Below are 27083 nucleotides of genomic sequence, written 5' to 3'. Positions count from 1 at the left end.
GCCTGTTCACAGATTTGACAGATTTGAACCTTGTCAGCTCATGGGTTTGAACTTGCAACCTTCCAGTTGCTAGTCCACCGCTCTAACCACTAGGCTACCCTGCCGCCCCATTGGCCATCTATCTAGCTTTGTTTGAGCCTGATTTGTGTTTATTTGACAAAGTTATAGTCGATCAAGTGAAGCCCGTCTGCGTCATCGGCGTGCCATGAAGGCGGCGCTCTCTGACCAAATATGGTGTCCTGTAGGATATACTACACCCCTAATGATATAGTGAAGTATGGTTACCTTCTAGGATCTCTGATATGGTGTCCTATAGGATTTACTACACTCCTAATGATATAGTGAAGTCTGGTTACCTTCTAGGATCTCTGATATGGTGTCCTATAGGATATACTACACCCCTAATGATATAGTGAAGTCTGGTTACCTTCTAGGATCTCTGATATGGTGTCCTATAGGATATACTACACCCCTAATGATATAGTGAAGTCTGGTTACCTTCTAGGATCTCTGATATGGTGTCCTATAGGATATACTACACCCCTAATGATATAGTGAAGTCTGGTTACCTTCTAGGATCTCTGATATGGTGTCCTATAGGATATACTACACCCCTAATGATATAGTGAAGTCTGGTTACCTTCTAGGATCTCTGATATGGTGTCCTATAGGATATACTACACCCCTAATGATATAGTGAAGTCTGGTTACCTTCTAGGATCTCTGATATGGTGTCCTATAGGATATACTACACCCCTAATGATATAGTGAAGTCTGGTTACCTTCTTCTAGGATCTCTGATATGGTGTCCCATAGGATATACTACACCCCTAATGATATAGTGAAGTCTGGTTACCTTCTAGGATCTCTGATATGGTGTCCTATAGGATATACTACACCCCTAATGATATAGTGAAGTCTGGTTACCTTCTAGGATCTCTGATATGGTGTCCTATAGGATATACTACACCCCTAATGATATAGTGAAGTCTGGTTACCTTCTAGGATCTCTGATATGGTGTCCCATAGGATATACTACACCCCTAATGATATAGTGAAGTCTGGTTACCTTCTAGGATCTCTGATATGGTGTCCTATAGGATATACTACACCCCTAATGATATAGTGAAGTCTGGTTACCTTCTAGGATCTCTGATATGGTGTCCTATAGGATATACTACACCCCTAATGATATAGTGAAGTCTGGTTACCTTCTAGGATCTCTGATCAAATATGGTGTCCTATAGGATTTACTACACTCCTAATGATATAGTGAAGTCTGGTTACCTTCTAGGATCTCTGATATGGTGTCCTATAGGATTTACTACACCCCTAATGATATAGTGAAGTCTGGTTACCTTCTAGGATCTCTGATCAAATATGGTGTCCTATAGGATATACTACACCCCTAATGATATAGTGAAGTCTGGTTACCTTCTAGGATCTCTGATCAAATATGGTGTCCTATAGGATATACTACACCCCTAATGATATAGTGAAGTCTGGTTACCTTCTAGGATCTCTGATATGGTGTCCTATAGGATATACTACACCCCTAATGATATAGTGAAGTCTGGTTACCTTCTAGGATCTCTGATATGGTGTCCTATAGGATATACTACACTCCTAATGATATAGTGAAGTCTGGTCACCTTCTAGGATCTCTGATATGGTGTCCTATAGGATATACTACAGCCCTAATGATATAGTGAAGTCTGGTTACCTTCTAGGATCTCTGATATGGTGTCCTATAGGATATACTACACTCCTAATGATATAGTGAAGTCTGGTTACCTTCTAGGATCTCTGATATGGTGTCCTATAGGATATACTACACCCCTAATGATATAGTGAAGTCTGGTTACCTTCTAGGATCTCTGATATGGTGTCCTATAGGATATACTACACTCCTAATAATATAGTGAAGTCTGGTTACCTTCTAGGATCTCTGATATGGTGTCCTATAGGATATACTACACTCCTAATGATATAGTGAAGTCTGGTTACCTTCTAGGATCTCTGAGGAATAAATACAAACCTGATTTGACTGGTTGAAATAAGATTTCGGGTTAGATTTTCACAATTATTTTCTAATCAAATTGAACGAGTGGAAATACAAAGAGTCTATAACTTGGGTGTCTGGAGTCGTTGACAATTTTTTGAGCATTCCTCTGACACCGCCTGGTATAGAGGTCCTGGATGGCAGGAAGCTTGGCCCCAGTGATGTACTGGGCCGTACGTACCACCCTCTATAGGGCCTTCCTCTGACACCGCCTGGTATAGAGGTCCTGGATGGCAGGAAGCTTGGCCCCAGTGATGTACTGGGCCGTACGTACCACCCTCTATAGGGCCTTCCTCTGACACCGCCTGGTATAGAGGTCCTGGATGGCAGGAAGCTTGGCCCCAGTGATGTACTGGGCCGTACGTACCACCCTCTATAGGGCCTTCCTCTGACACCGCCTGGTATAGAGGTCCTGGATGGCAGGAAGCTTGGCCCCAGTGATGTACTGGGCCGTACGTACCACCCTCTGTAGTGCCTTCCTCTGACACCGCCTGGTATAGAGTTCCTGGATGGCAGGAAGCTTGGCCCCAGTGATGTACTGGGCCGTACGTACCACCCTCTATAGGGCCTTACTCTGACACCGCCTGGTATAGAGTTCCTGGATGGCAGGAAGCTTGGCCCCAGTGATGTACTGGGCCGTACGTACCACCCTCTATAGGGCCTTCCTCTGACACCGCCTGGTATAGAGGTCCTGGATGGCAGGAAGCTCAGCCCCAGTGATGTACTGGGCCGTACGTACCACCCTCTATAGGGCCTTCCTCTGACACCGCCTGGTATAGAGGTCCTGGATGGCAGGAAGCTTGGCCCCAGTGATGTACTGGGCCGTGCGCATTACCCTCTGTAGTGCCTTGCGGTCAGATGCCGAGCAGTTTCCCTACCAGGCAGTGATGCAACTGTTCAGGATGCTCTCGATGGTGCAGCTGTAGAACCTATTGAGGATCTGAGGACCCATGCCAAAGTCTCCTGAGGGGGAGAAGGTGTTGTTGTTCCCTCTTCATGACTGACTGGTGTGTTTGGACCATGTTAGTTTGTTGGTGATGTGGACACCAATGAACTTGAAACTCTCAAACTGCTCCACTGCAGCCTTGTCGATGTGAATATGGTCGTGTTCAGCCCTCCTTTTCCTGTAGTCCACGATCATCTCCTTTGTCTTGCTGAAGTGGAGGGAGAGGTTCTTGTTCGGGCACCACGCTGCGAGGTCTCTGAACTCCTCCCTATAGGCGGTCTCATCGTTGTCGGTGATCAGGCCTACCACCGTTGAGTCGTCAGAAAACTAAATGATAGTGTTACCCTCCTGCCCCATTCTCTCTCCTAGGTGGTGACTATTACCCTCTATTACCCTCCTGTCCCAGTATCTCTCCTAGGTGGTGACTATTACCCTCTATTACCCTCCTGCACCAGTCTCTCTCCTAGGTGGTGACTATTACCCTCTATTACCCTCCTGCCCCAGTCTCTCTCCTAGGTGGTGACTATTACCCTCTATTACCCTCCTGCCCCAGTCTCTCTCCTAGGTGGTGACTATTACCCTCTATTACCCTCCTGCCCCAGTCTCTCTCCTAGGTGGTGACTATTACCCTCTATTACCCTCCTGCCCCAGTCTCTCTCCTAGGTGGTGACTATTACCCTCTATTACCCTCCTGCACCAGTCTCTCTCCTAGGTGGTGACTATTACCCTCTATTACCCTCCTGCCCCAGTCTCTCTCCTAGGTGGTGACTATTACCCTCTATTACCCTCCTGCCCCAGTCTCTCTCCTAGGTGGTGACTATTACCCTCTATTACCCTCCTGCCCCAGTCTCTCTCCTAGGTGGTGACTATTACCCTCTATTACCCTCCTGCCCCAGTCTCTCTCCTAGGTGGTGACTATTACCCTCTATTACCCTCCTGCCCCAGTCTCTCTCCTAGGTGGTGACTATTACCCTCTATTACCCTCCTGCCCCAGTCTCTCTCCTAGGTGGTGACTATTACCCTCTATTACCCTCCTGCCCCAGTCTCTCTCCTAGGTGGTGACTATTACCCTCTATTACCCTCCTGCCCCAGTCTCTCTCCTAGGTGGTGACTATTACCCTCTATTACCCTCCTGCCCCAGTCTCTCTCCTAGGTGGTGACTATTACCCTCTATTACCCTCCTGCCCCAGTCTCTCTCCTAGTTGGTGACTATTACCCTCTATTACCCTCCTGCCCCAGTCTCTCTCCTAGGTGGTGACTATTACCCTCTATTACCCTCCTGCCCCAGTCTCTCTCCTAGGTGGTGACTATTACCCTCTATTACCCTCCTGCCCCAGTCTCTCTCCTAGGTGGTGACTATTACCCTCTATTACCCTCCTGCCCCAGTCTCTCTCCTAGGTGGTGACTATTACCCTCTATTACCCTCCTGCCCCAGTCTCTCTCCTAGGTGGTGACTATTACCCTCTATTACCCTCCTGCCCCAGTCTCTCTCCTAGGTGGTGACTATTACCCTCTATTACCCTCCTGCCCCAGTCTCTCTCCTAGGTGGTGACTATTACCCTCTATTACCCTCCTGCCCCAGTCTCTCTCCTAGGTGGTGACTATTACCCTCTATTACCCTCCTGCCCCAGTCTCTCTCCTAGGTGGTGACTATTACCCTCTATTACCCTCCTGCCCCAGTCTCTCTCCTAGGTGGTGACTATTACCCTCTATTACCCTCCTGCCCCAGTCTCTCTCCTAGGTGGTGACTATTACCCTCTATTACCCTCCTGCCCCAGTCTCTCTCCTAGGTGGTGACTATTACCCTCTATTACCCTCCTGCCCCAGTCTCTCTCCTAGGTGGTGACTATTACCCTCTATTACCCTCCTGCACCAGTCTCTCTCCTAGGTGGTGACTATTACCCTCTATTACCCTCCTGCCCCAGTCTCTCTCCTAGGTGGTGACTATTACCCTCTATTACCCTCCTGCCCCAGTCTCTCTCCTAGGTGGTGACTATTACCCTCTATTACCCTCCTGCCCCAGTCTCTCTCCTAGGTGGTGACTATTACCCTCTATTACCCTCCTGCCCCAGTCTCTCTCCTAGGTGGTGACTATTACCCTCTATTACCCTCCTGCACCAGTCTCTCTCCTAGGTGGTGACTATTACCCTCTATTACCCTCCTGCCCCAGTCTCTCTCCTAGGTGGTGACTATTGCCCTCTATTACCCTCCTGCCCCAGTCTCTCTCCTAGGTGGTGACTATTACCCTCTATTACCCTCCTGCCCCAGTCTCTCTCCTAGGTGGTGACTATTACCCTCTATTACCCTCCTGCCCCAGTCTCTCTCCTAGGTGGTGACTATTACCCTCTATTACCCTCCTGTCCCAGTCTCTCTCCTAGGTGGTGACTATTACCCTCTATTACCCTCCTGCACCAGTCTCTCTCCTAGGTGGTGACTATTACCCTCTATTACCCTCCTACCCCAGTCTCTCTCCTAGGTGGTGACTATTACCCTCTATTACCCTCCTGCACCAGTCTCTCTCCTAGGTGGTGACTATTACCCTCTATTACCCTCCTGCCCCAGTCTCTCTCCTAGGTGGTGACTATTACCCTCTATTACCCTCCTGCCCCAGTCTCTCTCCTAGGTGGTGACTATTACCCTCTATTACCCTCCTGCCCCAGTCTCTCTCCTAGGTGGTGACTATTACCCTCTATTACCCTCCTGCCCCAGTCTCTCTCCTAGGTGGTGACTATTACCCTCTATTACCCTCCTGCCCCAGTCTCTCTCCTAGGTGGTGACTATTACCCTCTATTACGGGTTTGAACATAACCAACGCTCTCTCCGTTGCAGCCTCCACTATCCCGGTCTGCCCCTTTGTTGACCGACGGGGCTGTGTTCAGAGAGACTCGGTGTGATGCCTGGTTCTTCTACTGTATCGGCAGACGGATGCTGTTCGGCTCGTGCGCTCCCTGGATGTACAGTAAGCCTGTGCGCGAGGGGAGAGCTTTCATCGGTCACGTGGTCCTGCCTTTCACCGGGTGCGGCTGAACTCGGGTTTGTGACTCGCGCTGTCAGGCTTTCAGAGCGGAGCTGATCAGGGATGCACTAGAACACCCTCCGTTACCGGCCGTATGACCGTATGTTTTGGTTCTAAAGTTCCAAACCTCTCTCTTTCTCTGAGACTGCGGTGTGCTTTGAGACAACGTAACTGGTGAGGTTTTTTCCCCCTGTTGGATATCGGGATTTTAACTGGAGCTCACCGACAGCGAGAGCTAGAGCTGGATAACAGATAACGGATATTACTGGGGAAACAGAAGCACGCAGATGGAATACCACGGTTTGGGGAGTTTACGGGAGTGAAGCTCTCCTAGCGGATGGACTCTCCTCTCATCGGCTCTCTCCGGTAACTAACTAACCATAACGTTACTCCATAACGTTACTCCGTTCTCTCCTTCTCTCATTATTTACCCCTCCATCTCTCTCTCTCCCTCTCTCTCCCTCTCTCTCCCTCTCTCTCCCTCTCTCTCCCTCTCTCTCCCTCTCTCTCTCTCTCTCTCTCTCTCTCTCTCTCTCTCTCTCTCTCTCTCTCTCTCTCTATATATATATATATATATATATATATATATATATATATCTTTATCTGTATCTCTCCTTCTTTTTAATCTCTCTCTATCTTCTCTGTCTGTTGTGTGTTGACAGATTTGTTCCACTGTAATGTTACTTGCAATGTATCTGTTTCCTGTATGAAGTCGGAAGTTTACATACACTTAGGTTGGAGTCATTAAAACTCGTTTTTCAACCACTCCACACCTTTCTTGTTAGCAAACTATAGTTTTGTCAAGTCGGTTAGGACATCTACTTTGTGCATGACACAAGCAATTTTTCCAACAATTGTTTACAGACAGATTATTCCATTTATAATTCACTGTATCACAATTCCAGTGGGTCAGAAGTTTACATACACTAAGTTGACTGTGCCTTTAAACAGCTTGGAATATTCCAGAAAATGATGTCATGGCTGTAGAAGCTTCTGATAGGCTAATTGACATTTGGGTCAATTGGAGGTGTACCTGTGGATGTATTTCAAGGCCGACCTTCAAACTCGGTGCCTCTTTGCTTGACATCATGGGAAAATCAAAAGAAATCAGCCAAGACCTCAGAAAAAAAATTGTAGACCTCCACAATTCTGGTTCATCCTTGGGATGCATAGTACACAAGTATAAACTCCATGGGACCACGCAGCCGTCATACCGCTCAGGAAGGAGACACATGTCTCCTAGAGATGAACGTACTTTGGTGCGAAAAGTGCAAATCCCAGAACAACAGCAAAGGACCTTGTGAAGATGCTGGAGGAAACAGGTACAAAAGTATCTATATCCACAATAAAATGAGTCCTATATCGACATAAGCTATAGAGAGGCTATATACAGTAGAGAGGCTATAGACAGTAGAGAGGCTATAGACAGTAGAGAGGCTATAGACAGTAGAGAGGCTATAGACAGTAGACAGGCTGTATACAGTAGAGAGGCTATATACAGTAGAGGGGCTGTATACAGTAGAGAGGCTATATACAGTAGAGAGGCTATATACAGTAGAGCCTATATACAGTAGAGGCTATATACAGTAGAGGCTATATACAGTAGAGAGGCTATATACAGTAGACAGGCTATATACATTAGAGGCTATATACAGTAGAGGCTATATACAGTAGAGAAGCTGCATACAGTAGAGAGGCTATATACAGTAGAGAGTCTATATACAGTAGAGAGGCTATATACAGTAGAGAGGCTGCATACAGTAGAGAGGCTACATACAGTAGCGAGGCTACATACAGTAGAGGCTATATACAGTAGAATGGCTGTATAGAGTAGAGAGGCTATATACAGTAGAGGCTATATACAGTAGAGAGGCTATATACAGTAGAGAGACTGTATACAGTAGAGAGGCTATATACAGTAGAGAGGCTATATACAGTAGAGAGGCTATATACAGTAGAGGGGCTATATACAGTAGAGGCTATATACAGTAGAGGCTGTATACAGTAGAGAGGCTGTATACAGTAGAGAGGATGTATACAGTAGAGAGGCTGTATACAGTAGAGAGGCTATATACAGTAGAGGCTATATACAGTAGAGAGGCTATATACAGTAGAGAGGCTATATACAGTAGAGAGGCTGCATACAGTAGAGAGGCTACATACAGTAGCGAGGCTACATACAGTAGAGGCTATATACAGTAGAATGGCTGTATAGAGTAGAGAGGCTATATACAGTAGAGGCTATATACAGTAGAGAGACTGTATACAGTAGAGAGGCTATATACAGTAGAGAGGCTATATACAGTAGAGAGGCTATATACAATAGAGAGGCTATATACAGTAGAGAGGCTATATACAGTAGAGGGGCTGTATACAGTAGAGAGGCTATATACAGTAGAGAGGCTATATACAGTAGAGAGGCTATATACAGTAGAGGGGCTGTATACAGTAGAGAGGCTATATACAATAGAGAGGCTATATACAGTAGAGACTATATACAGTAGAGGCTATATACAGTAGAGGCTATATACAGTAGAGGCTGTATACAGTAGAGAGGCTGTATACAGTAGAGAGGCTGTATACAGTAGAGAGGCTGTATACAGTAGAGAGGCTATATACAGTAGAGAGGCTATATACAGTAGAGGGGCTGTATACAGTAGAGAGGCTATATACAATAGAGAGGCTATATACAGTAGAGACTATATACAGTAGAGGCTATATACAGTAGAGGCTATATACAGTAGAGAGGCTATATACAGTAGAGGCTATATACAGTAGAGAGGCTGCATACAGTAGAGAGGCTACATACAGTAGCGAGGCTACATACAGTAGAGGCTATATACAGTAGAGAGGCTGTATACAGTAGAGAGGCTATATACAGTAGAGAGGCTATATACAGTAGAGAGGCTGTAAACAGTAAATATCGACACGCAGCAAGGAACACCGAAACAAAACCGCCATAAAAAAGCCAGACGACGGTTTGCAACCGCACATGGGGACAAAGATCGTACTTTTTGGAAAAATGTCCTCTGGTCTGATGAAACAAATATGTAACTGTTTGGCCATAATGACCATCGTTATGTTTGGAGGAAAAAGGGGGAGGCTTGCAAGCTGAAGAACACCATCCCAACCATGAAGCACGGGGGTGGCAGCATCATGTTGTGGGGGTGCTTTGCTGCAGGTGGGACTGGTGCACTTCACAAAATAGATGGCTTTATGAGGTAGGAAAATTATGTGGATATATTGAAGCAACATCTCAAGAGATCATCAGGAAGTTTTAAAGCTTGGTCACAAATGGGTCTTCCAAATGGACAATGACCCCAAGCATACTCCCAACGTTATGACAAAATGGGCTAAAGACAACGAAGTCAAGGTGGACTTGTGGAATATTTGTGGGCAGAACTGAAAAAGTGTTTGTGAGCAAGGAGGCCTACAAACCTGACTCAGTTACACCAGCTCTGTCATGAGGAATGGGTCAAAAGTCACCCAACTTATTGTGGGAAGCTTGTGGAAGGCACCCCGACACGTTTGACCCAAATTAAACAATTTAAAGGCAATGCTACCAAATACTAATTGAGTGTATGTAAACTTCTGACCCACTGGGAATGTGATGAAATAAATAAAAGCTGAAATAAATCATTCTCTCTACTATTATCCTGACATTTCACATTCTTAAAATAAAGTGGTGATCTTAACTGACCTAAGACAGGGAATTTTTACTAGGGTTAAATGTCAGGAATTGTGAAAAACTGAGTTTAAATGTATTTGGCTAAGGTCTATGTAAACTTTGACTTATTTTCCCTTTTGTACTTTGTAGTTTGTGTATGGGACTGTATTCTAGAATAATAATAGTCATCTCTTCACCTCTCAGTAGAATAATAGTCATCTCTTCTCCTCTCAGTAGAATAATAGTCATCTCTTCTCCTCTCAGTAGAATAATAGTCATCTCTTCTCCTCTCAGTAGAATAATAGTCATCTCTCCACCTCTCAGTAGAATAATAGTCATCTCTTCACCTCTCAGTAGAATAATAGTCATCTCTTCACCTCAGTAGAATAATAGTCATCTCTTCTCCTCTCCTCTCAGTAGAATAATAGTCATCTCTTCACCTCTCAGTAGAATAATAGTCATCTCTTCACCTCTCAGTAGAATAATAGTCATCTCTTCTCCTCTCAGTAGAATAATAGTCATCTCTTCACCTCAGTAGAATAATAGTCATCTCTTCACCTCACCTCTCAGTAGAATAATAGTCATCTCTTCACCTCTCAGTAGAATAATAGTCATCTCTTCACCTCTCAGTAGAATAATAGTCATCTCTTCACCTCTCAGTAGAATAATAGTCATCTCTTCACCTCTCAGTAGAATAATAGTCATCTCTTCACCTCTCAGTAGAATAATAGTCATCTCTTCACCTCTCAGTAGAATAATAGTCATCTCTTCACCTCTCAGTAGAATAATAGTCATCTCTTCACCTCTCAGTAGAATAATAGTCATCTCTTCACCTCTCAGTAGAATAATAGTCATCTCTTCTCCTCTCAGTAGAATAATAGTCATCTCTTCACCTCTCAGTAGAATAATAGTCATCTCTTCACCTCTCAGTAGAATAATAGTCATCTCTTCACCTCTCCTCTCAGTAGAATAATAGTCATCTCTTCACCTCTCAGTAGAATAATAGTCATCTCTTCACCTCTCAGTAGAATAATAGTCATCTCTTCACCTCTCAGTAGAATAATAGTCATCTCTTCACCTCTCCTCTCAGTAGAATAATAGTCATCTCTTCACCTCTCCTCTCAGTAGAATAATAGTCATCTCTTCACCTCTCAGTAGAATAATAGTCATCTCTTCACCTCTCAGTAGAATAATAGTCATCTCTTCTCCTCTCAGTAGAATAATAGTCATCTCTTCACCTCTCAGTAGAATAATAGTCATCTCTTCACCTCTCAGTAGAATAATAGTCATCTCTTCACCTCTCCTCTCAGTAGAATAATAGTCATCTCTTCACCTCTCCTCTCAGTAGAATAATAGTCATCTCTTCACCTCTCAGTAGAATAATAGTCATCTCTTCACCTCTCAGTAGAATAATAGTCATCTCTTCTCCTCTCAGTAGAATAATAGTCATCTCTTCACCTCTCAGTAGAATAATAGTCATCTCTTCTCCTCTCAGTAGAATAATAGTCATCTCTTCACCTCTCAGTAGAATAATAGTCATCTCTTCACCTCTCAGTAGAATAATAGTCATCTCTTCTCCTCTCAGTAGAATAATAGTCATCTCTTCACCTCTCAGTAGAATAATAGTCATCTCTTCTCCTCTCAGTAGAATAATAGTCATCTCTTCACCTCTCAGTAGAATAATAGTCATCTCTTCAACTCTCAGTAGAATAATAGTCATCTCTTCTCCTCTCAGTAGAATAATAGTCATCTCTTCACCTCTCAGTAGAATAATAGTCATCTCTTCAACTCTCAGTAGAATAATAGTCATCTCTTCACCTCTCAGTAGAATAATAGTCATCTCTTCACCTCAGTAGAATAATAGTCATCTCTTCACCTCTCAGTAGAATAATAGTCATCTCTTCTCCTCACCTCTCAGTAGAATAATAGTCATCTCTTCACCTCTCAGTAGAATAATAGTCATCTCTTCACCTCTCAGTAGAATAATAGTCATCTCTTCACCTCTCAGTAGAATAATAGTCATCTCTTCACCTCTCAGTAGAATAATAGTCATCTCTGCACCTCTCAGTAGAATAATAGTCATCTCTTCACCTCTCAGTAGAATAATAGTCATCTCTTCACCTCTCAGTAGAATAATAGTCATCTCTTCACCTCTCAGTAGAATAATAGTCATATCTTCACCTCTCAGTAGAATAATAGTCATCTCTTCACCTCACCTCTCAGTAGAATAATAGTCATCTCTTCACCTCTCAGTAGAATAATAGTCATCTCTTCACCTCTCAGTAGAATAATAGTCATCTCTTCACCTCTCAGTAGAATAATAGTCATCTCTTCACCTCTCAGTAGAATAATAGTCATCTCTTCTCCTCTCAGTAGAATAATAGTTATCTCTTCTCCTCTCAGTAGAATAATAGTCATCTCTTCACCTCTCCTCTCAGTAGAATAATAGTCATCTCTTCACCTCTCAGTAGAATAATAGTCATCTCTTCTCCTCTCAGTAGAATAATAGTCATCTCTTCACCTCTCAGTAGAATAATAGTCATCTCTTCACCTCTCAGTAGAATAATAGTCATCTCTTCACCTCTCAGTAGAATAATAGTCACCTCTTCACCTCAGTAGAATAATAGTCACCTCCTCTCAGTAGAATAATAGTCATCTCTTCACCTCTCAGTAGAATAATAGTCATCTCTTCTCCTCTCAGTAGAATAATAGTCATCTCTTCACCTCTCAGTAGAATAATAGTTATCTCTTCTCCTCTCAGTAGAATAATAGTCATCTCTTCACCTCTCCTCTCAGTAGAATAATAGTCATCTCTTCACCTCAGTAGAATAATAGTCATCTCTTCACCTCTCAGTAGAATAATAGTCACCTCTTCACCTCAGTAGAATAATAGTCACCTCCTCTCAGTAGAATAATAGTCATCTCTTCACCTCTCTTTAGAATAATAGTCATCTCTTCTCCTCTCAGTAGAATAATAGTCATCTCTTCACCTCTCAGTAGAATAATAGTCATCTCTTCACCTCTCAGTAGAATAATAGTCATCTCTTCACCTCTCCTCTCAGTAGAATAATAGTCATCTCTTCTCCTCTCAGTAGAATAATAGTCATCTCTTCACCTCTCAGTAGAATAATAGTCATCTCTTCACCTCTCAGTAGAATAATAGTCATCTCTTCACCTCTCAGTAGAATAATAGTCATCTCTTCTCCTCTCAGTAGAATAATAGTCATCTCTTCACCTCTCCTCTCAGTAGAATAATAGTCATCTCTTCACCTCTCAGTAGAATAATAGTCATCTCTTCACCTCTCAGTAGAATAATAGTCATCTCTTCACCTCTCAGTAGAATAATAGTCATCTCTTCACCTCACCTCTCAGTAGAATAATAGTCATCTCTTCTCCTCTCAGTAGAATAATAGTCATCTCTTCTCCTCTCAGTAGAATAATAGTCATCTCTTCACCTCTCAGTAGAATAATAGTCATCTCTTCACCTCTCAGTAGAATAATAGTCATCTCTTCACCTCTCAGTAGAATAATAGTCATCTCTTCACCTCTCAGTAGAATAATAGTCATCTCTTCACCTCTCAGTAGAATAATAGTAATCTCTTCACCTCTCAGTAGAATAATAGTCATCTCTTCACCTCTCCTCTCAGTAGAATAATAGTCATCTCTTCTCCTCTCAGTAGAATAATAGTCATCTCTTCACCTCAGTAGAATAATAGTCATCTCTTCACCTCAGTAGAATAATAGTCATCTCTTCACCTCTCAGTAGAATAATAGTCATCTCTTCTCCTCTCAGTAGAATAATAGTAATCTCTTCACCTCTCAGTAGAATAATAGTCATCTCTTCACCTCTCAGTAGAATAATAGTCATCTCTTCACCTCTCAGTAGAATAATAGTCATCTCTTCACCTCTCAGTAGAATAATAGTCATCTCTTCACCTCTCAGTAGAATAATAGTCATCTCTTCACCTCTCAGTAGAATAATAGTCATCTCTTCACCTCACCTCTCAGTAGAATAATAGTCATCTCTTCACCTCACCTCTCAGTAGAATAATAGTCATCTCTTCACCTCTCAGTAGAATAATAGTCATCTCTTCACCTCTCAGTAGAATAATAGTCATCTCTTCACCTCTCCTCTCAGTAGAATAATAGTCATCTCTTCACCTCACCTCTCAGTAGAATAATAGTCATCTCTTCACCTCTCAGTAGAGTAATAGTCATCTCTTCACCTCTCAGTAGAATAATAGTCATCTCTTCACCTCTCAGTAGAATAATAGTCATCTCTTCTCCTCTCAGTAGAATAATAGTCATCTCTTCACCTCTCAGTAGAATAATAGTCATCTCTTCACCTCTCAGTAGAATAATAGTCATCTCTTCTCCTCTCAGTAGAATAATAGTCATCTCTTCACCTCTCAGTAGAATAATAGTCATCTCTTCACCTCTCAGTAGAATAATAGTCATCTCTTCACCTCACCTCTCAGTAGAATAATAGTCATCTCTTCACCTCTCAGTAGAGTAATAGTCATCTCTTCACCTCTCAGTAGAATAATAGTCATCTCTTCACCTCTCAGTAGAATAATAGTCATCTCTTCACCTCTCCTCTCAGTAGAATAATAGTCATCTCTTCACCTCACCTCTCAGTAGAATAATAGTCATCTCTTCACCTCTCAGTAGAGTAATAGTCATCTCTTCACCTCTCAGTAGAATAATAGTCATCTCTTCACCTCTCAGTAGAATAATAGTCATCTCTTCACCTCTCAGTAGAATAATAGTCATCTCTTCACCTCTCCTCTCAGTAGAATAATAGTCATCTCTTCTCCTCTCAGTAGAATAATAGTCATCTCTTCACCTCTCAGTAGAATAATAGTCATCTCTTCTCCTCTCAGTAGAATAATAGTCATCTCTTCACCTCTCAGTAGAATAATAGTCATCTCTTCACCTCTCAGTAGAATAATAGTCATCTCTTCACCTCTCAGTAGAATAATAGTCATCTCTTCACCTCTCAGTAGAATAATAGTCATCTCTTCACCTCTCAGTAGAATAATAGTCATCTCTTCACCTCTCAGTAGAATAATAGTCATCTCTTCACCTCTCAGTAGAATAATAGTCATCTCTTCACCTCTCAGTAGAATAATAGTCTTCTCTTCACCTCTCAGTAGAATAATAGTCATCTCTTCACCTCTCAGTAGAATAATAGTCATCTCTTCACCTCTCAGTAGAATAATAGTCATCTCTTCTCCTCTCAGTAGAATAATAGTCATCTCTTCACCTCTCAGTAGAATAATAGTCATCTCTTCTCCTCTCAGTAGAATAATAGTCATCTCTTCACCTCTCAGTAGAATAATAGTCATCTCTTCACCTCTCAGTAGAATAATAGTCATCTCTTCACCTCTCAGTAGAATAATAGTCATCTCTTCACCTCTCAGTAGAATAATAGTCATCTCTTCACCTCTCAGTAGAATAATAGTCATCTCTTCACCTCTCAGTAGAATAATAGTCATCTCTTCACCTCTCAGTAGAATAATAGTCATCTCTTCACCTCTCAGTAGAATAATAGTCATCTCTTCACCTCTCAGTAGAATAATAGTCATCTCTTCACCTCTCAGTAGAATAATAGTCATCTCTTCACCTCTCAGTAGAATAATAGTCATCTCTTCACCTCTCAGTAGAATAATAGTCATCTCTTCTCCTCACCTCTCAGTAGAATAATAGTCATCTCTTCACCTCTCAGAATAATAATAGTCATCTCTTCACCTCTCCTCTCAGTAGAATAATAGTCATCTCTTCACCTCTCAGTAGAATAATAGTCATCTCTTCTCCTCTCAGTAGAATAATAGTCATCTCTTCACCTCTCAGTAGAATAATAGTCATCTCTTCACCTCTCAGTAGAATGATAGTCATCTCTTCACCTCTCAGTAGAATAATAGTCATCTCTTCTCCTCTCCTCTCAGTAGAATAATAGTCATCTCTTCTCCTCTCAGTAGAATAATAGTCATCTCTTCACCTCTCAGTAGAATAATAGTCATCTCTTCACCTCTCAGTAGAATAATAGTCATCTCTTCTCCTCTCAGTAGAATAATAGTCATCTCTTCACCTCACCTCTCAGTAGAATAATAGTCATCTCTTCACCTCTCAGTAGAATAATAGTCATCTCTTCACCTCTCAGTAGAATAATAGTCATCTCTTCACCTCTCAGTAGAATAATAGTCATCTCCTCTCCTCTCAGTAGAATAATAGTCATCTCTTCTCCTCTCAGTAGGATAATAGTCATCTCTTCACCTCTCAGTAGAATAATAGTCATCTCTTCACCTCTCAGCTCAGTAGAATAATAGTCATCTCTTCTCCTCACCTCTCAGTAGAATAATAGTCATCTCTTCTCCTGTCCTCTCAGTAGAATAATAGTCATCTCTTCTCCTCTCAGTAGGATAATAGTCATCTCTTCACCTCACCTCTCAGTAGAATAATAGTCATCTCTTCACCTCTCAGCTCAGTAGAATAATAGTCATCTCTTCTCTTCACCTCTCAGTAGAATAATAGTCATCTCTTCACCTCTCAGAAGAATAATAGTCATCTCTTCTCCTCTCCTCTCAGTAGAATAATAGTCATCTCTTCTCCTCTCAGTAGAATAATAGTCATCTCTTCACCTCTCAGTAGAATAATAGTCATCTCTTCACCTCTCAGTAGAATAATAGTCATCTCTTCACCTCTCAGTAGAATAATAGTCATCTCTTCACCTCTCAGTAGAATAATAGTCATCTCTTCACCTCTCAGTAGAATAATAGTCATCTCTTCACCTCTCCTCTCAGTAGAATAATAGTCATCTCTTCTCCTCTCAGTAGAATAATAGTCATCTCTTCACCTCTCAGTAGAATAATAGTCATCTCTTCACCTCTCAGGAGAATAATAGTCATCTCTTCACCTCTCAGTAGAATAATAGTCATCTCTTCTCCTCTCAGTAGAATAATAGTCATCTCTTCTCCTCTCAGTAGAATAATAGTCATCGCTTCTCCTCTCAGTAGAATAATAGTCATCTCTTCACCTCTCCTCTCAGTAGAATAATAGTCATCTCTTCTCCTCTCAGTAGAATAATAGTCATCTCTTCACCTCTCCTCTCAGTAGAATAATAGTCATCTCTTCACCTCTCCTCTCAGTAGAATAATAGTCATCTCTTCTCCTCTCAGTAGAATAATAGTCATCTCTTCACCTCACCTCTCAGTAGAATAATAGTCATCTCTTCACCTCACCTCTCAGTAGAATAATAGTCATCTCTTCACCTCTCAGTAGAATAATAGTCATCTCTTCACCTCTCAGTAGAATAATAGTCATCTCTTCACCTCTCAGTAGAATAATAGTCATCTCTTCACCTCTCAGTAGAATGATAGTCATCTCTTCACCTCTCAGTAGAATAATAGTCATCTCTTCACCTCTCAGTAGAATAATAGTCATCTCTTCACCTCTCAGTAGAATAATAGTCATCTCTTCACCTCTCAGTAGAATAATAGTCATCTCTTCACCTCTCAGTAGAATAATAGTCATCTCTTCACCTCTCCTCTCAGTAGAATAATAGTCATCTCTTCTCCTCTCAGTAGAATAATAGTCATCTCTTCACCTCTCAGTAGAATGATAGTCATCTCTTCACCTCTCCTCTCAGTAGAATAATAGTCATCTCTTCTCCTCTCAGTAGAATAATAGTCATCTCTTCACCTCTCCTCTCAGTAGAATAATAGTCATCTCTTCACCTCACCTCTCAGTAGAATAATAGTCATCTCTTCACCTCTCAGTAGAATAATAGTCATCTCTTCACCTCTCAGTAGAATAATAGTCATCTCTTCACCTCTCCTCTCAGTAGAATAATAGTCATCTCTTCACCTCACCTCTCAGTAGAATAATAGTCATCTCTTCACCTCTCAGTAGAATAATAGTCATCTCTTCACCTCTCAGTAGAATAATAGTCATCTCTTCACCTCTCAGTAGAATAATAGTCATCTCTTCACCTCTCAGTAGAATAATAGTCATCTCTTCACCTCTCAGTAGAATAATAGTCATCTCTTCACCTCTCAGTAGAATAATAGTCATCTCTTCACCTCTCAGTAGAATAATAGTCATCTCTTCTCCTCTCAGTAGAATAACAGTCATCTCTTCACCTCACCTCTCAGTAGAATAATAGTCATCTCTTCACCTCTCCTCTCAGTAGAATAATAGTCATCTCTTCACCTCTCAGTAGAATAATAGTCATCTCTTCTCCTCTCAGTAGAATAACAGTCATCTCTTCACCTCACCTCTCAGTAGAATAATAGTCATCTCTTCACCTCAGTAGAATAATAGTCATCTCTTCACCTCTCAGTAGAATAATAGTCATCTCTTCACCTCTCAGTAGAATAATAGTCATCTCTTCACCTCAGTAGAATAACAGTCATCTCTTCACCTCTCAGTAGAATAAAAGTCATCTCTTCACCTCTCAGTAGAATGATAGTCATCTCTTCACCTCAGTAGAATAACAGTCATCTCTTCACCTCTCAGTAGAATAATAGTCATCTCTTCACCTCTCAGTAGAATAATAGTCATCTCTTCACCTCACAGTAGAATAATAGTCATCTCTTCACCTCTCAGTAGAATAATAGTCATCTCTTCAGCTCTCAGTAGAATAATAGTCATCTCTTCACCTCTCAGTAGAATAATAGTCATCTCTTCTCCTCACCTCTCAGTAGAATAATAATCATCTCTTCACCTCTCAGTAGAATAATAGTCATCTCTTCACCTCTCAGTAGAATAATAGTCATCTCTTCACCTCTCAGTAGAATAATAGTCATCTCTTCTCCTCTCAGTAGAATAATAGTCATCTCTTCACCTCAGTAGAATAATAGTCATCTCTTCACCTCTCAGTAGAATAATAGTCATCTCTTCACCTCTCAGTAGAATAATAGTCATCTCTTCTCCTCTCAGTAGAATAATAGTCATCTCTTCACCTCAGTAGAATAATAGTCATCTCTTCTCCTCTCAGTAGAATAATAGTCATCTCTTCACCTCTCAGTAGAATAATAGTCATCTCTTCTCCTCTCAGTAGAATAATAGTCATCTCTTCACCTCTCAGTAGAATAATAGTCATCTCTTCTCCTCTCAGTAGAATAATAGTCATCCCTTCACCATCTTTAGTAGAATAATAGTCATCTCTTCACCTCTCAGTAGAATAATAGTCATCTCTTCACCTCTCAGTAGAATAATAGTCATCTCTTCACCTCTCCTCTCAGTAGAATAATAGTCATCTCTTCTCCTCTCCTCTCAGTAGAATAATAGTCATCTCTTCACCTCTCAGTAGAATAATAGTCATCTCTTCACCTCTCAGTAGAATAATAGTCATCTCTTCACCTCACCTCTCAGTTGAATAATAGTCATCTCTTCTCCTCTCAGTAGAATAATAGTCATCTCTTCACCTCACCTCTCAGTAGAATAATAGTCATCTCTTCTCCTCTCAGTAGAATAATAGTCATCTCTTCTCCTCTCAGTAGAATGATAGTCATCTCTTCACCTCTCAGTAGAATAATAGTCATCTCTTCACTTCTCCTCTCAGTAGAATAATAGTCATCTCTTCACCTCACCTCTCAGTAGAATAATAGTCATCTCTTCACCTCACCTCTCAGTAGAATAATAGTCATCTCTTCACCTCTCAGTAGAATAATAGTCATCTCTTCACCTCTCAGTAGAATAATAGTCATCTCTTCACCTCTCAGTAGAATAATAGTCATCTCTTCTCCTCTCAGTAGAATAATAGTCATCTCTTCTCCTCTCAGTAGAATAATAGTCATCTCTTCACCTCTCAGTAGAATAATAGTCATCTCTTCACCTCAGTAGAATAATAGTCATCTCTTCTCCTCTCCTCTCAGTAGAATAATAGTCATCTCTTCACCTCTCAGTAGAATAATAGTCATCTCTTCACCTCTCAGTAGAATAATAGTCATCTCTTCTCCTCTCAGTAGAATAATAGTCATCTCTTCACCTCAGTAGAATAATAGTCATCTCTTCACCTCTCTCAGTAGAATAATAGTCATCTCTTCACCTCTCAGTAGAATAATAGTCATCTCTTCACCTCTCAGTAGAATAATAGTCATCTCTTCACCTCTCAGTAGAATAATAGTCATCTCTTCACCTCTCAGTAGAATAATAGTCATCTCTTCACCTCTCAGTAGAATAATAGTCATCTCTTCTCCTCTCAGTAGAATAATAGTCATCTCTTCACCTCTCAGTAGAATAATAGTCATCTCTTCACCTCTCAGTAGAATAATAGTCATCTCTTCACCTCTCAGTAGAATAATAGTCATCTCTTCACCTCTCAGTAGAATAATAGTCATCTCTTCACCTCTCAGTAGAATAATAGTCATCTCTTCTCCTCTCAGTAGAATAATAGTCATCTCTTCACCTCTCAGTAGAATAATAGTCATCTCTTCTCCTCTCAGTAGAATAATAGTCATCTCTTCACCTCTCAGTAGAATAATAGTCATCTCTTCACCTCTCAGTAGAATAATAGTCATCTCTTCTCCTCTCAGTAGAATAATAGTCATCTCTTCACCTCTCAGTAGAATAATAGTCATCTCTTCTCCTCTCAGTAGAATAATAGTCATCTCTTCACCTCTCAGTAGAATAATAGTCATCTCTTCAACTCTCAGTAGAATAATAGTCATCTCTTCTCCTCTCAGTAGAATAATAGTCATCTCTTCACCTCTCAGTAGAATAATAGTCATCTCTTCAACTCTCATTAGAATAATAGTCATCTCTTCACCTCTCAGTAGAATAATAGTCATCTCTTCACCTCAGTAGAATAATAGTCATCTCTTCACCTCTCAGTAGAATAATAGTCATCTCTTCTCCTCACCTCTCAGTAGAATAATAGTCATCTCTTCACCTCTCAGTAGAATAATAGTCATCTCTTCACCTCTCAGTAGAATAATAGTCATCTCTTCACCTCTCAGTAGAATAATAGTTATCTCTTCTCCTCTCAGTAGAATAATAGTCATCTCTTCACCTCTCCTCTCAGTAGAATAATAGTCATCTCTTCACCTCTCAGTAGAATAATAGTCATCTCTTCTCCTCTCAGTAGAATAATAGTCATCTCTTCACCTCTCAGTAGAATAATAGTCATCTCTTCACCTCTCAGTAGAATAATAGTCATCTCTTCACCTCTCAGTAGAATAATAGTCATCTTCACCTTAGAATAATAGTCACCTCTCTCAGTAGAATAATAGTCATCTCTTCACCTCTCAGTAGAATAATAGTCATCTCTTCTCCTCTCAGTAGAATAATAGTCATCTCTTCACCTCTCAGTAGAATAATAGTTATCTCTTCTCCTCTCAGTAGAATAATAGTCATCTCTTCACCTCTCCTCTCAGTAGAATAATAGTCATCTCTTCACCTCAGTAGAATAATAGTCATCTCTTCACCTCTCAGTAGAATAATAGTCATCTCTTAGAATAATAGTCACCTCCTCTCAGTAGAATAATAGTCATCTCTTCACCTCTCTTTAGAATAATAGTCATCTCTTCTCCTCTCAGTAGAATAATAGTCATCTCTTCACCTCTCAGTAGAATAATAGTCATCTCTTCACCTCTCAGTAGAATAATAGTCATCTCTTCACCTCTCAGTAGAATAATAGTCATCTCTTCTCCTCTCAGTAGAATAATAGTCATCTCTTCACCTCTCAGTAGAATAATAGTCATCTCTTCACCTCTCAGTAGAATAATAGTCATCTCTTCACCTCTCAGTAGAATAATAGTCATCTCTTCTCCTCTCAGTAGAATAATAGTCATCTCTTCACCTCTCCTCTCAGTAGAATAATAGTCATCTCTTCACCTCTCAGTAGAATAATAGTCATCTCTTCACCTCTCAGTAGAATAATAGTCATCTCTTCACCTCTCAGTAGAATAATAGTCATCTCTTCACCTCACCTCTCAGTAGAATAATAGTCATCTCTTCTCCTCTCAGTAGAATAATAGTCATCTCTTCTCCTCTCAGTAGAATAATAGTCATCTCTTCACCTCTCAATAGAATAATAGTCATCTCTTCACCTCTCAGTAGAATAATAGTCATCTCTTCACCTCTCAGTAGAATAATAGTCATCTCTTCACCTCTCAGTAGAATAATAGTCATCTCTTCACCTCTCAGTAGAATAATAGTCATCTCTTCACCTCTCAGTAGAATAATAGTCATCTCTTCACCTCTCCTCTCAGTAGAATAATAGTCATCTCTTCACCTCTCAGTAGAATAATAGTCATCTCTTCACCTCTCAGTAGAATAATAGTCATCTCTTCACCTCAGTAGAATAATAGTCATCTCTTCACCTCTCAGTAGAATAATAGTCATCTCTTCTCCTCTCAGTAGAATAATAGTAATCTCTTCACCTCTCAGTAGAATAATAGTCATCTCTTCACCTCTCAGTAGAATAATAGTCATCTCTTCACCTCTCAGTAGAATAATAGTCATCTCTTCACCTCTCAGTAGAATAATAGTCATCTCTTCACCTCTCAGTAGAATAATAGTCATCTCTTCACCTCACCTCTCAGTAGAATAATAGTCATCTCTTCACCTCACCTCTCAGTAGAATAATAGTCATCTCTTCACCTCTCAGTAGAATAATAGTCATCTCTTCACCTCTCAGTAGAATAATAGTCATCTCTTCACCTCTCCTCTCAGTAGAATAATAGTCATCTCTTCACCTCACCTCTCAGTAGAATAATAGTCATCTCTTCACCTCTCAGTAGAGTAATAGTCATCTCTTCACCTCTCAGTAGAATAATAGTCATCTCTTCACCTCTCAGTAGAATAATAGTCATCTCTTCTCCTCTCAGTAGAATAATAGTCATCTCTTCACCTCTCAGTAGAATAATAGTCATCTCTTCACCTCTCAGTAGAATAATAGTCATCTCTTCTCCTCTCAGTAGAATAATAGTCATCTCTTCACCTCTCAGTAGAATAATAGTCATCTCTTCACCTCTCAGTAGAATAATAGTCATCTCTTCACCTCACCTCTCAGTAGAATAATAGTCATCTCTTCACCTCTCAGTAGAGTAATAGTCATCTCTTCACCTCTCAGTAGAATAATAGTCATCTCTTCACCTCTCAGTAGAATAATAGTCATCTCTTCACCTCTCCTCTCAGTAGAATAATAGTCATCTCTTCACCTCACCTCTCAGTAGAATAATAGTCATCTCTTCACCTCTCAGTAGAGTAATAGTCATCTCTTCACCTCTCAGTAGAATAATAGTCATCTCTTCACCTCTCAGTAGAATAATAGTCATCTCTTCACCTCTCAGTAGAATAATAGTCATCTCTTCACCTCTCCTCTCAGTAGAATAATAGTCATCTCTTCTCCTCTCAGTAGAATAATAGTCATCTCTTCACCTCTCAGTAGAATAATAGTCATCTCTTCACCTCTCAGTAGAATAATAGTCATCTCTTCACCTCTCAGTAGAATAATAGTCATCTCTTCACCTCTCAGTAGAATAATAGTCATCTCTTCTCCTCTCAGTAGAATAATAGTCATCTCTTCACCTCTCAGTAGAATAATAGTCATCTCTTCACCTCTCAGTAGAATAATAGTCATCTCTTCACCTCTCAGTAGAATAATAGTCATCTCTTCTCCTCTCAGTAGAATAATAGTCATCTCTTCACCTCACCTCTCAGTAGAATAATAGTCATCTCTTCACCTCTCAGTAGAATAATAGTCATCTCTTCACCTCTCAGTAGAATAATAGTCATCTCTTCACCTCTCAGTAGAATAATAGTCATCTCTTCTCCTCTCAGTAGAATAATAGTCATCTCTTCACCTCTCAGTAGAATAATAGTCATCTCTTCTCCTCTCAGTAGAATAATAGTCATCTCTTCACCTCTCAGTAGAATAATAGTAATCTCTTCACCTCTCAGTAGAATAATAGTCATCTCTTCTCTTCTCCTCTCAGTAGAATAATAGTCATCTCTTCACCTCACCTCTCAGTAGAATAATAGTCATCTCTTCACCTCTCAGTAGAATAATAGTCATCTCTTCACCTCTCAGTAGAATAATAGTCATCTCTTCTCCTCTCAGTAGAATAATAGTCATCTCTTCACCTCACCTCTCAGTAGAATAATAGTCATCTCTTCACCTCTCAGTAGAATAATAGTCATCTCTTCACCTCTCAGTAGAATAATAGTCATCTCTTCACCTCTCAGTAGAATAATAGTCATCTCTTCTCCTCTCAGTAGAATAATAGTCATCTCTTCTCCTCTCAGTAGAATAATAGTCATCTCTTCACCTCTCAGTAGAATAATAGTCATCTCTTCACCTCTCAGTAGAATAATAGTCATCTCTTCACCTCTCAGTAGAATAATAGTAATCTCTTCACCTCTCAGTAGAATAATAGTCATCTCTTCACCTCTCAGTAGAATAATAGTCATCTCTTCACCTCTCAGTAGAATAATAGTCATCTCTTCACCTCTCAGTAGAATAATAGTCATCTCTTCACCTCTCAGTAGAATAATAGTCATCTCTTCTCCTCTCAGTAGAATAATAGTCATCTCTTCACCTCTCAGTAGAATAATAGTAATCTCTTCACCTCTCAGTAGAATAATAGTCATCTCTTCTCCTCTCAGTAGAATAATAGTCATCTCTTCTCCTCTCAGTAGAATAATAGTCATCTCTTCACCTCTCAGTAGAATAATAGTCATCTCTTCACCTCTCAGTAGAATAATAGTCATCTCTTCACCTCTCAGTAGAATAATAGTCATCTCTTCACCTCTCCTCTCAGTAGAATAATAGTCATCTCTTCACCTCAGTAGAATAATAGTCATCTCTTCACCTCTCAGTAGAATAATAGTCATCTCTTCACCTCAGTAGAATAATAGTCATCTCTTCACCTCACCTCTCAGTAGAATAATAGTCATCTCTTCTCCTCTCAGTAGAATAATAGTCATCTCTTCACCTCTCCTCTCAGTAGAATAATAGTCATCTCTTCACCTCTCAGTAGAATAATAGTCATCTCTTCACCTCTCAGTAGAATAATAGTCATCTCTTCACCTCTCAGTAGAATAATAGTCATCTCTTCACCTCTCAGTAGAATAATAGTCATCTCTTCTCCTCACCTCTCAGTAGAATAATAGTCATCTCTTCACCTCTCAGTAGAATAATAGTCATCTCTTCTCCTCTCCTCTCAGTAGAATAATAGTCATCTCTTCACCTCTCCTCTCAGTAGAATAATAGTCATCTCTTCACCTCAGTAGAATAATAGTCATCTCTTCTCCTCTCAGTAGAATAATAGTCATCTCTTCACCTCTCAGTAGAATAATAGTCATCTCTTCACCTCAGTAGAATAATAGTCATCTCTTCACCTCACCTCTCAGTAGAATAATAGTCATCTCTTCACCTCAGTAGAATAATAGTCATCTCTTCACCTCTCCTCTCAGTAGAATAATAGTCATCTCTTCACCTCTCAGTAGAATAATAGTCATCTCTTCACCTCTCAGTAGAATAATAGTCATCTCTTCACCTCTCAGTAGAATAATAGTCATCTCTTCACCTCTCCTCTCAGTAGAATAATAGTCATCTCTTCACCTCTCAGTAGAATAATAGTCATCTCTTCACCTCTCAGTAGAATAATAGTCATCTCTTCTCCTCTCAGTAGAATAATAGTCATCTCTTCACCTCTCAGTAGAATAATAGTCATCTCTTCACCTCTCAGTAGAATAATAGTCATCTCTTCACCTCTCAGTAGAATAATAGTCATCTCTTCACCTCTCAGTAGAATAATAGTCATCTCTTCACCTCTCAGTAGAATAATAGTCATCTCTTCACCTCTCAGTAGAATACTAGTCATCTCTTCACCTCTCAGTAGAATAATAGTCATCTCTTCACCTCTCAGTAGAATAATAGTCATCTCTTCTCCTCTCAGTAGAATAATAGTCATCTCTTCACCTCTCAGAAGAATAATAGTCATCTCTTCACCTCTCAGTAGAATAATAGTCATCTCTTCACCTCTCCTCTCAGTAGAATAATAGTCATCTCTTCACCTCTCAGTAGAATAATAGTCATCTCTTCACCTCTCAGTAGAATAATAGTCATCTCTTCACCTCTCAGAAGAATAATAGTCATCTCTTCACCTCTCAGTAGAATAATAGTCATCTCTTCACCTCTCCTCTCAGTAGAATAATAGTCATCTCTTCACCTCTCAGTAGAATAATAGTCATCTCTTCACCTCTCCTCTCAGTAGAATAATAGTCATCTCTTCACCTCTCAGTAGAATAATAGTCATCTCTTCACCTCACCTCTCAGTAGAATAATAGTCATCTCTTCACCTCTCAGTAGAATAATAGTAATCTCTTCACCTCTCAGTAGAATAATAGTCATCTCTTCTCCTCTCAGTAGAATAATAGTCATCTCTTCACCTCTCAGTAGAATAATAGTCATCTCTTCACCTCTCAGTAGAATAATAGTCATCTCTTCTCCTCTCAGTAGAATAATAGTCATCTCTTCACCTCTCAGTAGAATAATAGTCATCTCTTCACCTCTCAGTAGAATAATAGTAATCTCTTCACCTCTCAGTAGAATAATAGTCATCTCTTCACCTCTCAGTAGAATAATAGTCATCTCTTCACCTCAGTAGAATAATAGTCATCTCTTCACCTCTCAGTAGAATAATAGTAATCTCTTCACCTCTCAGTAGAATAATAGTCATCTCTTCACCTCTCAGTAGAATAATAGTCATCTCTTCACCTCTCAATAGAATAATAGTCATCTCTTCACCTCTCAATAGAATAATAGTCATCTCTTCACCTCTCCTCTCAGTAGAATAATAGTCATCTCTTCACCTCTCAGTAGAATAATAGTCATCTCTTCACCTCTCAGTAGAATAATAGTAATCTCTTCACCTCTCAGTAGAATAATAGTCATCTCTTCTCCTCTCAGTAGAATAATAGTCATCTCTTCACCTCACCTCTCAGTAGAATAATAGTCATCTCTTCACCTCTCAGTAGAATAATAGTCATCTCTTCTCCTCTCAGTAGAATAATAGTCATCTCTTCACCTCTCAGTAGAATAATAGTCATCTCTTCACCTCTCAGTAGAATAATAGTCATCTCTTCTCCTCTCAGTAGAATAATAGTCATCTCTTCTCCTCTCAGTAGAATAATAGTCATCTCTTCACCTCTCAGTAGAATAATAGTCATCTCTTCACCTCTCAGTAGAATAATAGTCATCTCTTCACCTCTCCTCTCAGTAGAATAATAGTCATCTCTTCACCTCTCAGTAGAATAATAGTCATCTCTTCACCTCTCAGTAGAATAATAGTCATCTCTTCACCTCTCAGTAGAATAATAGTCATCTCTTCACCTCTCCTCTCAGTAGAATAATAGTCATCTCTTCACCTCTCCTCTCAGT

Source organism: Oncorhynchus masou, chromosome 5 (assembly GCF_036934945.1).
Source record: "Oncorhynchus masou masou isolate Uvic2021 chromosome 5, UVic_Omas_1.1, whole genome shotgun sequence".
Taxonomy (NCBI): domain Eukaryota; kingdom Metazoa; phylum Chordata; class Actinopteri; order Salmoniformes; family Salmonidae; genus Oncorhynchus; species Oncorhynchus masou.
The sequence above is the reverse complement of the archived record's forward strand: the minus strand, read 5'-3'. Positions refer to the sequence as shown.